The sequence below is a fragment of the Schistocerca gregaria genome, chromosome 3 (assembly GCF_023897955.1).
Source record: "Schistocerca gregaria isolate iqSchGreg1 chromosome 3, iqSchGreg1.2, whole genome shotgun sequence".
NCBI lineage: Eukaryota > Metazoa > Arthropoda > Insecta > Orthoptera > Acrididae > Schistocerca > Schistocerca gregaria.
In genome coordinates this window covers 463,647,377-463,660,627 of record NC_064922.1, presented here as the reverse complement: position 1 = coordinate 463,660,627, position 13,251 = coordinate 463,647,377, and the positions used below count along the sequence as shown (strand labels likewise).

Here is a 13,251-nt window from a genome sequence, read left to right as displayed (position 1 = left end):
TGCTCACTAAATTCCGAAATCCGATCTTTGCCGAGGATGTAAAGCATATATTGTTACGACCAACTTTCAAATCGCCCAATGATCACCATTCAAAGATAAGGGAAATTAGAGCTCATAATGAGGCGTTCAGGCAGTCATTTTTCCCTCGTGTGATCTGCAAGTGGAACAGAGGGGGGGAAATATGACTTTGGATCGAATTGTGCCCTCCGCCACACATCGCTTGGTGGCTAGCAGAGTATATATGTTGATGTAGACGTAGATCATGGACTCATCTTTCATCAAAATGTCTCACAATAAACTGAAAATGAACTTCTTCCTAACTTACCAGGTGTAGAAGTATGAAAATGGAATTTGGCTGCAACAATTACACATCTGTTCTTTGAAACTGATAAACAATATTTTTTCCAAAATAATCTCCATTGCAATTTATACATTTCTCCCACCTCTCTGGCAGGCTATGAATTCCACGCCAAAAAAGTTCTTCCTTTGAAGTGAACCAGTAAGCAAGCCATTTTCTTACATTTTTATATGAATTGAAGTGTTGTTCAGCAAGAGCATGACCCAGTGATGCAAATAGATGATAATTGGATGGAGCCAAGTCTGGAGAATAAGCCACATACTCTAATATTTACCAACTGAACACCTTGATCATTTCCATGACCCATTTTGCTGTGTGTGATGGGGTGGTGTTATGGAGCAATATGATTTGTGTTGCCTTTTTCTATGTTCAGGTCGTTTTTCATGTAATGCTTGATTTAAATCAATCATTTGCTGTTGGTAGGGATTAGTGTTAGCAGTTTCACTGGATTTTAGCAGCTCATAATAGATGACACCCTTCTGATCCCACCAAACACAGAGCATTGTCTTCTTTCCAAAGTGATTTGGTCTTGCTATGGGTGATGATGCCTAGATTTACCCATGATTTACGACACTTAGGATTTTCAAAATGTATCCATTTTTGATCACCAGTCACTATTTGATGGAAAACAACTTTCTTTTTTTTATGGCCAGCAGCATTTCACAAGTGGTCTTTCAATTTCGTTTCTGTCTTCCATGCATTTCATGCGTAATCCATTTTACCACTTTCTGCACCTTTCCCATAGCTTCAACAAAAGAGAAAAGCCTTTCTTCATCACATTCAATGTTCCTGTTGAGTCTGAGTATCATCTCCATCCAATAAGGCCTGCAATTCATTGTCTTTGATGTTTTTCAGTAGTTTCCCATTTGTCGTTTCTCATGTCAAAATCACCACTTTTGAATTTTTCGAAGCTATTAAAACATCGTGTTTTCTCAAGAGCATGTTCGCTGAAAGCTTCAACAAGCTTTCGATATGATTCTGCAACAGTTTTCTTCAAAAGGTAACAGAAAACCAATGCTGTCCACAAATCTTAGTTTGAAGGCACAAAACTCAACATGTTTATGGGTTTGAAACAGATACCAATGTATGGAACTTTGGTTACTGCATGTTGAAATTAGTCAGCAGATGTTACAGGAAGCAGATGGCACAGAAGACATTGTCTCATGGGCCCTACACTGATGGCTAGCACCACCTATAGAGAAATTCTGGTTTCATACTTCTACACCGGGTAGAACATTGAGATACTGACTTCGTTCATTAGACTTGGTACGGGGTCGAGGGTTAAAGAGTGGGCACTGGCACCTTAGTCCTTGAGTCTGAAGAGAATGTACCCAAATCACTTGAAAAGTCTGTGGTCAAAATAATTTGATGCAATAAAGCTCAACATCACTCCACCGATGAGTGTCAGACCACCTATGGTGTGTCAGACATTTGGAATATGTTACCCACTCTTCTTAGGGGTCTGTCTACAAAAGGACAATTCATGGGGCAGTCAACTGTCTGGGACACCACTAAAGGAGAAGATACAGGATCATGAAATACTCAACCATTTGGTATAACAGAGTACCAGAAATACACAAGAAAAATTTAATCCTGTCTTAATTTGTAATTGACACAAGACTATGTAATTGACACAGGACTATGTGACTGACATGAAACTAACTAGAGAGATTAGAAACCCAAATAAAGAAGGGATGTTGTCCCTTGGCTTCTAAACCCTTCATAATGTTCAGTCCACTGCACAAGGACAACTAGAGAATCTTCAGTCTCTATCTGGATTCCTAGGGCAGAAGAGACTAGGACTGTTGCCCTGTCAAATGAACAAAGTTAATATTTTTAAATGAAAAAAATGTATGTTCTACAATGTTAATTTAATTAGTGAAACAGTTTTTAGGTTACAAAGCCTTCTGTAGACAATAACTGGCTGCTGTCGTCAAAGAGGATTAAATATTGATGAACAAGTTTGAAAAATATATTACATATTACACATAGAGAAGATGATACAGAAATAGAATAATCATCATCCCATACACAGAAATTGTAACACAGCTGAAATGTATATGCTAAACAATATATAACTGTAAAGGAAACATATTAGAAGACATTAACTATCCTGCATGCACATAAGTTTTCCCGCGTTTTGTGTGTGAAATCTTTGGGGACTTAACTGCTAAGGTCATCAGTCCCTAAGCTTACCCACTACTTAACCTAAATTATTCTAAGGACGAACACACACACCCTTGCCTCGACTCCGCCAGGACCAGCCGCACCCGTGTTTTGTGTTAATGTTTCTTGGTATGTGTCCTTGACATTTATATACTGTTTAGCTCATATATTTCAACTATATTATAACCTTAGTATTGAAAATGACCTTTACTCTGTTTTTGTGTCAAGCATAGTATGCATAATATCTCTTTTAACATTGTTCTTCAGTACTGAATCCTCTTTTATGACAATGTCTATTGTGTGAAGATGAACTAGTAAGCCAAAAACCAGTTCATTAAATAAATTACTAATATAGTGCATCCGTATACTGTGTTTTACATTTGTAAATATGAAGTTGTTCTACCAAGGAGTAACTGAAGAATCAATGAACACTACAGAGCTGATATTTTACAGAACATTGGCCAGTGGCTGAAAGAGCTACAGGCAGCTGTACAGAGTTTGGTACACATCTCTTCTTTTCTTGAAGCAAAGCTGAAATCCTGTCCCATCTATAGGAGTTAAAACCACAACAGGGATTGAAGGGAAAAAAAAGGTACAACGTGAAATCTGCCTCAGTTTGCCCCATCCGAAGACCAGTATCAGTCGCAAAGCGATTTAGAAAAGATTGCTGTATGGTGTGACAGGTGGCAGTGGACGCTAAATAACGAAAAGTGTGAAGTGATCCATATGAGTTCCAAAAGAAATCCATTGGAATTCGATTACTTGATAAATAGTACAATTCTCAAGGCTGTCATTTCAACTAAGTACCTGGGTGTTAAAATTATGAAAAACTTCAGTTGGAAAGAGCACATAGATAATATTGTGGGGAAGGCGAGCCAAAGGTTGCGTTTCATTGGCAGGACACTTAGAAGAAGCAACAAGTCCACTAAAGAGACAGCTTACACTACACTCATTCGTCCTCTGTTAGAATACTGCTGCACGGTGTGGGATCCTTACCGACAAAGGACATCGAAAGGGTGCAAACAAGGGCAGCTCATTTTGTATTATCACATAATAGGGGAGAGAGTGTGGCAGATATGATACGCAAATTGGGATGGAAGTCATTACAGCAAAGACGTTTTTCGTGTGAAGAATTGATAATGACAGTGGAAACTACAAGTAGGAATATCAGCTATGTAAAGGAAAGATAGACTGCTACTTACTGTACAGATGATACATTGAGTTGCAGACAGACACAAATAAAGACACTTACGTATAAGCTTTCAGCCATAGCGTTCACCAGAAAAAGAAGCACACACATTGACTCACATGAGTACTCACTCATTCACTACCTGCAACTTAATGTGTCATCTTTAAGGTAAGTAGCAATCTATCTTTTCCTTACATTGTAGAAAATGAACATAGGTATTATAGTTCACATAGCTGGCACACCACAAACATTAGTAAAATGGTCCCAGTCTATTTTCTCTTTGAAGTCTACCACAAAAGCCCGTATCAAAATCCCATCCTTGGCCCTGATGCAACTGAACTGCAGTGGCTACTAGCATCATCTTGTAAGTTTACTCACCTGGTATTAAGCCTTTGGCAGTGTCATATTCTCTTGGTGATGGTTGTCTTCCAGTTGTTGAAGGCTCTGTTGTATGTATGTCAAATAATGTACACCACACCTCAGTAATTAATTTCTGATCTCTTCATGTGTATTTATAATCAGTTTTCCCTGTTTGATGATCAGCTTTTGTCACAAGTAAGAGTCTAAATGTTCAGAAAACATTCAAAACGGGTGAACAAATTAGATTCACAGGCACCATATCAAAAAATTCTGTAGTAGCAAACTAACCTATTCGGGCATGAAATATACTGTACATTTTGACGTCTAAATTAAGATTGTCTACATGTTATCAATGAACTTGTAATTAAATGCTGTTAACACAGATAATTAACTCTTACTTAGTGACAGTAGAATTGTGATGCACACTACAGGCTGAGTGACAAAGATTGTGTACTAGTATGTTGCTAGGCCTGGATTGCCTGTAGTGCTGTGCACCACATGTATTTATTGATGAGTATAATATGAAAAATTACAAAATGTTAACATACAGAGTTATTACATTTTGAATGTTAACATAAAAACCAGGAAAATTAAAAGTCATAAAGGTACACAAGGTGAAGGAGCAAGTCTGTTTAATTAAGAACTGTATTATTATAAAAAGGCAAAATGATAGGTACCATTACATGAAAATGATTTCTACATGTCCAGGGATCCCAAAGCCTGCCAAAAAGTTTCAAGGCAGTTCAGTTTTTCAAACTGAATAATGAACAAACTAACAAGTTATGGTAATGAAAGTAGGCATTTTTGAAATTAAAAAAATCTGAGCTACAAAACTTGGAAATGATTACTCTTTGAGATTGGAATTTCCTGGAGTCATATAAAGTTTTTGAAAAGAAATAACTTTCAATGTATAAATTTTTTGTTTTGTTCCCCTTCCCCCTCCCCCCCTCCCCCCCCCCCCCCCCCCAAAAAAAAGAGATATGCCAATTTAAAAATAAACAACTATCTACTCTCTGAAAATTTCATTTTGGTTTAATTTTTGTGTATTGTAAGTGATGAATATTCATTTAAAGAAAATGTTTTTATAATAACCAAGTGAACTGTTATCCTTAATAGTGTGAGGGCTATCCTTTGAATAATAAATTTTAAAGAAACAGAACAAGATTAAGGAATTTTTGTGTATGTAACATAATATGTGCTCTATAAGTAACATATATGTGCTTGTAACAAAACTAGGTCAAGTAAAGCAAAAAAATTATGTTAACATCAGTAGTGGTATAAGAATAAGTAGGACAATGGCACCTGGCTATGTTACAGTCTGGGTTCCTGCAGTTGGAAGCTGCCTGTTGTGTTGATTTCACTGCATCCAAAGAGACTAGTTTCCCAGAATCATCATTCTTCCACAAGAATGAGTGTGATGAGAACTGTGTACTTGCTGACAGCATTTGAAGGTGTCTGCACAGTGTTACATGTGCATGCTTTACACTCACATGTGTTCCATGAACTAGTAACAGCATCTACATCTACATGAATACTCTGCAATTTTCATTTAAGTGCTTGGTAGAGGGTTCATTGAACCACAATCATACTATCTCTCTACCATTCCACTCCCGAACAGCACGCAGGAAAAATAAACACCTAAACCTTTCTGTTCAAGCTCTGATTTCTCTTATTTTATTTCGATGATCATTCCTACCTATGTAGTTTGGGCTCAACAAAATATTTTCGCATTCGGAAGAGAAAGTTGGTGACTGAAATTTCGTAAATAGATCTCGCCCCGACGAAAAACGTCTTTGCTGTAATGACTTCCATCCCAATTTGCGTATCATATCTGCCACACTCTCTCCCCTATTATGTGATAATACAAAATGAGCTGCCCTTTTTTGCACCCTTTCAATGTCCTTTGTCGGTAAGGATCCCACACCGTGCAGCAGTATTCTAACACAGGAAGGATGAGTGTAGTGTAAGCTGTCTCTTTAGTGGACTTGTTGCTTCTTCTAAGTGTCCTGCCAATGAAACGCAACCTTTGGCTTGCTTTCCCCACAATATTATCTATGTGCTCTTTCCAACTGAAGTTTTTCATAATTTTAACTCCCAGGTACTTAGTTGAATTGACAGCCTTGAGAATTGTACTATTTATCAAGTAATCGAATTCCAATGGATTTCTTTTGGAACTCATATGGATCACCTCACACTTTTCATTATTTAGCGTCCACTGCCACCTGCCACACCATACAGCAATCTTTTCTAAATCGCTTTGCGACTGATACTGGTCTTCGGATAATTTACTAGACGGTAAAATAGAAACAGTTTATTTCTCCCACAGATGCCTGTTGAAGTAACAATATGCACAATATATGAGGTGTGTTCAATAAGTAATGCTAGATTTTGTTTTCCTGAAAGCAGGTTGATTTTATTCAGTATTCCAAATTCACCATGTTATTCACCACTCTTTTGCCTGCAAAACCATATTTTATCAATATAATCTCCATAGGCCAGTCTGAAGGTGCGTTAAACAAGGCAAGAAAAGAAAACATTATTGGCAAAATATGAAACAGTAAAGTCATTTTTGCAGCCAAGACCATTGATCTCTTCAAAACATTTATCACTGGTCGCTGTGTCACTTGCCATGAATTGGAAAAAGTCCTAATATAATCTGTATTCAATGTGATGGCCTCACGTCACCTTACTGGTAGGGCCTGTATGCCCGTTTGGCACTGTTCTACTGGTCAACGCTGCACCAATAACCTTCCCATCATCCACGTACTGCTTCCCACAGAGTGCACTTCATGATACTGTAGGCGCTGAAGCAGGAATATTCCATGATGTCCAACAACAAATACCACATTTTTTCAACCAATATTATCAAGAAAAAAGTGTGTTACATTACTTACTGAATTCCCATGTATTTCTCACCAGAAAGGGAGATTACGTACTGAGGAATAGCTGTCTGATTGGAGTGGCTGACTTCCACACTTTCTGTTACCGCAAGAATTCAACACCATCAACCCATTGTAGGCGGTACAGACAAGGCCACCAGAGGTCAACTAATTGAGGAACTAATTACAAAGCTCAAATCACCCCCCCCCCCCACACACACACACACACACACCATAACAATCAGTGGTTTAGTTTTCATCCCCTTGTTCCAGTCGAATGTTTGCGATAATATCAGTTACAATAATAGTTCTCTCTTCTCATTCACCAACCAGTAGACAGCCCACTGCGCTTGATACACACAAAAGCAAATGGGCCACGTTTCAGCTCCCAGAGTGATGTCTGCCATTAACCAGAAGAGTGAAGTTGATAACAATATTAATGCCAATCCCCTTGCCATTTCCTAACACTGTGATAAAACTTCTCCATCCACCTACTATAACAACTCACCAGGAGAAGTCTCATCAGTTTCAGGCATGTCATCTGACACTGACAATACAGCCTGACTTGCCAACATTAGCCCATTTACCACCTAACACTGACGAGGAGAACACTGCAAGTGCCATAACCCAATTTCCTAGAAATTTCGCTCAGTGGAAGTGGCATCAAAACATAGGAAACACGTCTTGACTTATCAGTAGATATTCAACCATATGTGAGAAAATTATGGTCAAAGTTTTTGAGTTAATTTATGTGCCTTTTGGCTAGTAAACAGTCCAACCAAAGTGGTGGCACAGTGGCTAGTGTTATGGGTTCTTGCTTTTGTGCTCCATGTTCGAAACCCGATTAATATATCCATGCCCATAGAATATATTTTCCATTGTCTATTGAAATACCATTGTCCTTACTCGTCTAGTGATTGTACATTTGGTAAATGACTTAAAAATGTAAAAATTATTTGAAATTGTTTTTGGTGAAATTCCTATAGTGTTTCTTGTTTATTAATCAGTTGTGAGTGCCAGTTTTCAGAACAGTTATCCTTTATGCACGATTTTCCACAAAATTACTGCCAGCATATGAAATCTTTAGCAATGTTAACTACATTTCTTTCCCAAGTAAGATTCATACGAAGAAATGTCACTGTGGCAAACCAGCCTTCATGCAATGCTCACGCTGTTCAGAATTTCTATATTTCAACTCAGTTGTAATTTTACAATTAATATAATGCCCTTGTATCCTATAACTTGGGAAGAAACATTCATGTAGTAAGTTTCTATGGACATGGATAGATAAATGAAAAAATAAAATAAAAACGATAATTGGGTTTCAAACACAAGATTCAAAAGTCAAAGGCCACGATGCTAGCCACTGTGCCACCAGTTGTGCTGATCATATTTCACACTAAAAGGCTCCAAATTAGATTGAAAACTTTGACTGTCATTTTCTCAAAAGTGACTGAATACCTGTAGATAAGCCAAGACAAGTGTTTGCTTACTTTGGCTCCTCTTCCACTCAGCGAAGTTTCTGGGAAATTGAGTTATGGCACTTGCCATGTTCTCCTTGTGAGGCAATTGTTGTTTGCTACTGGGACTTCACTCCTAGGATTGTGCATACATATAAGATGCGTATCTACTTATGTGCCCCTTGACAGCACACTAAAGCCCTGTGCAAAAGAGAGCAAACATCAGTGAAAGTTGCTGAAGAGAACCGATGCTGCCTTGTCTAATAACATGAGCGAGTGAATGCATGTCAACAGCCACATGGATGTCATGCTCTAATCCACAGCCATGCAAACATCTCACACTCGCACTCACTTGCACATAGGCTGCGAATTTGTAGTGTGCGCATGAGCAGTGTGCTTTTCCTACGACCAAAGTTAGGCAAAATTTATTTCAATGACGAGTAACTTATACAGATAAAAATTATTGTTTGTTAGTCATGAATAATAAATAAAAATGTTTTTCTGAAACATTATTCACTTACATAGATAAAAACATTTGTTCATCATCTATGAATAAAACACATTAAAAATAATAGGTAATTTGAAACCCAATGATGTTTATTGCTCCACTTCCTTTTCATTTATTAAATTAAACCAATGTAAATTTTGTTGATTTTAAATTTGTTTTGAAAACAACTCCATTTTTAAAGATCTCACGAGAACCTTTATTTGATTTTCAAATATTTGCCATTGTGACACAAGAAAATACGTCCTGACACAGAAGAAAATACATCCAGCATCGTCAAAGGTGATATCAGAGTGTTATAGCTTGTGAAATCATCTTTATTTCAAGATAATGATATAAGACTTTTGAATCACAGTCCTTTTGGACAAAAATTGAGAAATCATCCATTCCACTGTAGTTTTGGCAAATAGTTCCATGATAGTGTCAGCTCCCAAATCACATTCAAAATAAATTTTCTTTTTACTTTTTCTTCAATATTTCTTTGTCTGTTGTATGTTTACAGTTTGTTGTAAGCCCCCCTTGTTCATGGGCAGCAATATAGGTGAACTATTTGTTTTTAAATCATGGGTATACAGCGCAATAATTGTGTTTGGTGTAGAAAGGCAAAGAAAAGTCTTCCAATCATCTCTTGACACTTTTTCAATAAAAAAAGTTGCCAATGTGCTGCAATACTATGAACTATTTTTTGTACTTCCAGTGTCTCTTCCAAAACTTTTCTATCTCACGGCTGAATTGTTGCATGTTGTATAGCAAAACTATTCCAGCTGCCAATGGAAAGGTTATTCAGAGTTAGCCCTAAACATTTTCGGATAACTGTGGACATCCAGCAACTTTCCACAAGTATTTTTGGAGACTTTAGACTTAAAATGTGTTGATGTTAATTACTAGCAACCATTGAGGTTTTACTTAGTTCATTCATTTTTTAGCTTTACAAACATAACACGACATCCCCATCCAAAAGTGTTAGCAATACAAAGTTAGTTAAATTGGGCCACGTCAACAGTGTAACTGCCAGGGCCATTTGCCAGTGGAGTATTTTTATGTTGCATTTGTTACACTGAAAGCAAGTGCAGCTGCACTCAACCAGTATGTTGGTTTGAACACTGCATTGCCTTATTAGCCGTGGTGATGTGCCCTTGCCTTCTTCCTGCCTCTGAACTGACTTTTTCATCCAGTTAAAAGTAGACCTACAGTTCAACATATACTCTGAAACACAGTGAACTTGGTTTGGCACTTATTGCACTGTTATAGATGAAAGAAGCAATAAATAATAGAAAAAATCAAAGTACCAATACTTGATCAGACCACTAACTTTCAGTTTCACAATCTGTAACTTAACCACTAAGCCATCAAGACGTATTTCTGAGCAAACCGTTGATAAGTAACTTATCAAACAGAAAGAAACTGCACTCAACAAACACTAGTTATAGAGTTCTGTACAAGAAGTAAACAAAGAAAGTACAGTGACATTCTGCGATACTCTTTATTTAAATTACAAATAATTTATTTGTAAAGAAATTTGTTTGTATGATTTGTTATTTGATTAATTATTGAGATAGAAACTTATTTGAATAAAGCCCTAAGTATTGTACTTCCTTCCTCTTTCTGGTCAGTGCAGTTAGTATAATCAACTAGACAAGTCCTTGTAGTTCATTTGCATGATTTTCTTTTGAGAGCCAGCATATAGTGTAGCTGAAGTGAAGTTTTTTTTTGTTAATTATAAATTAAGTTGAGAATAACAAGAATTTGTCACACACCTCAACATAAATCTTCTTTGTTCTGTCCAAAATATGTCTAAGTGTCAGTGCAATTTTATCAGCCGACTGAGTGTTGGCATTATTTCATTAGCTGTTCATTCGTGTAAATTTACAATTCCACAACTAAATCATTGACCTCAAGTAACATTGAGTATTTTAATTGTAGTAGGTGTTGCTGAAAATTAGATCTAGGGAGCTGTGTAGAAAAGACTACAGTGAGCTCTGATTTTTAGTTCGTCTCATTGAAAATTTGTGTCATGCATTTCTTTAAGCTCAAGACTTCACATGTTCATCTCAAACTGTAAAAGTAAGCAATAATATCTCCTGGGAGCTTATTAGGGGGTCCTTTTGCATTTTTATAAGTATTTAATTCTATCCTATACATATTACAGATATGTTGTGAATCAATATGCAGCCCTTGCATGGTCTCGTTCACCACAGTCATACTAGGCAGCCTAGAGCAGCATTCCATATAGTTCATATTATCAGCCATTCTAGTAGTCAGGCATCTTATCACTATTCCAATACGAAATATGGCTCTAAAGCTGTTCAATAATTATCATTCAGAATCCAGCCACATTTTCACTAACTTTAGGTTGAATAACTTTGTTTAGTTCCACACTGTCAGCAGAATTTCAAGCATCAGCAGCTAGTGCTTCCTTTATTAATTACAGGATTTTATTTGATGTTTTTGTTCTTCAGCTTTCCACAATCAAATGTTTTGCTGGGTTTTCCAATTTCGGGTGCTTTGTCATTATCTTTAGATGCAGCTTTACTGTCTGTGTTGTATCTGGTTGTATGTGATGTGGTACCTCAGTTCTTATGAGGCATATTAACAATAGTGTACTGCCACCATTTATATATGAATTTAAATAACAATTTCTGAAAGTTTGCTTTATCTTCTGAGCCAGGAGCCTTTTGAAATGGATTTTTGTCTTCTAGCTATGTAACTGTGCTGGAGTTCTCCCAAGTATAAATTTTTGAAATCTAAGGAAAAAAACTGGTTCTATCACAGTGCAGACAAGGTATATTAATTATCTTTTAATAAGATTAATTTGGCTGCTCAGGTAATTGTCTTTAATGCATTTCGATCTTTACAGTACCTCATATTCCCTTCCAGTCTCTGAACCTCTCATTTCTCCTTGTTTAAAGTTTCTTTTCATAATGCAAAAAAGGCTTAATTAATTGTACTTTCTCAAGATGTTGATTAGGTCACTAATTGCAGTTGTTTCTATGTTTATTTCTTCTTCAAAGAACAACAGTGTGAAACTCAGTAACCCAGTTAACTGAATATTACATTTATTGGTTGATGTTCAACATCTTGTTCAACACCTGTGTTCCCAAAGCTGAAGGAAGATGAAATTTCTCTTCTAGTGGCATATTGTTCTCGGGAACATCATAATGTCTGAATTTGGATTGGAGTCCAAGAATGTCAGTTTTACCTCACGTTGGGGGGGGGGGGGGGGGGGGGGGGGTTCGATGAAGCCTATGATGTACTTCTCAAATTATAACCTGTAGCTTCAATGTTCCCATTAAAAGATTCTGCTAGCATTGTGATGTGCCAGATATCTGTTTGCAGTAAGCCAAATTAGATAGTAGACTTCTACCCCATAAATCTGCAGAAAATAAAAAAAAATAATGACCATTGTAATTTCTGCCTTGAACAGTGAAGTACTTAATTCCTTTGAGTTGATCATTGACTTTTGCAGATTTACATCTCACATTACCTACTTATAGAGCTCCTTATAGATAATTGTCGGTAAGTTAAGATACAGCTGCTTGCCTTTATGGTTACACCATTTCATTTCATACTCAGCAGCTTGTCTCTGTGTGTACTGGATTGCTCTCCAAGTAAAGCTACGAGTGGTTGTTTGTCGTTTCCCATTAAGATGTGTATTTTTAGGAAATATACTGGGTATCCCAGGGGAGTGGTCAACTGGTCAGCATTCAGCGATATGACAGGAACGATCATTTGAAGCAAAATTTCATGTAGACAATGCTCTATTCCAAATTGTTTCCAAGACTGAACACAATTAAATTACATCATTATTATTCTCTGTATTATTCAGTACATTGTCAGGCATGCACTTATACAACAGTTAGCAAACATTACAACATGCATATTATGAAGTATCAATTGAATAATATATATTTTTTAAAATCATGTTCCACTAAGTATTATTGTGGAACTCACATTATAGCTGTTGTAAGGTTCACTATAAATTTTCAAATATCCCACCCTCAATTTCAGTGTATTTGTGCACTCATGGGAGAACATGTTATGTGTAGCATATGTCCATACAAAGTTTTTTGCTTCAAATGAGTGTTCCTGTCATATCGCTGAATATTCACTAGTCATCTTGAGACATTGTGTGCACCTTATGAGCATTATCATGTATCATGTAACTTTACTATTCATAACTTATTAACAGTTTTGCTATCATTAAGTGGTGGATGTGTTGACATTTCAGTACTCTTTTTTCAGCTGCCTCTTTTTAGGCAACAGATTTTCTTGATTATTTCTACTTTATGTGCAGCCATTGGAAACTGGTCAGATTTTGTTCTTATTGTTTTGTA

General features: G+C 36.7%; 1 protein-coding gene across 1 annotated transcript in view; it reads left to right on the top strand.

The window, feature by feature from the left end:
• LOC126356294 (ATP-dependent RNA helicase abstrakt) overlaps window positions 1–13,251 on the top strand; it is a 148,206-nt gene that overhangs the window by 120,481 nt on the left and 14,474 nt on the right. The gene's annotated exons all lie outside the window — the stretch shown is intronic.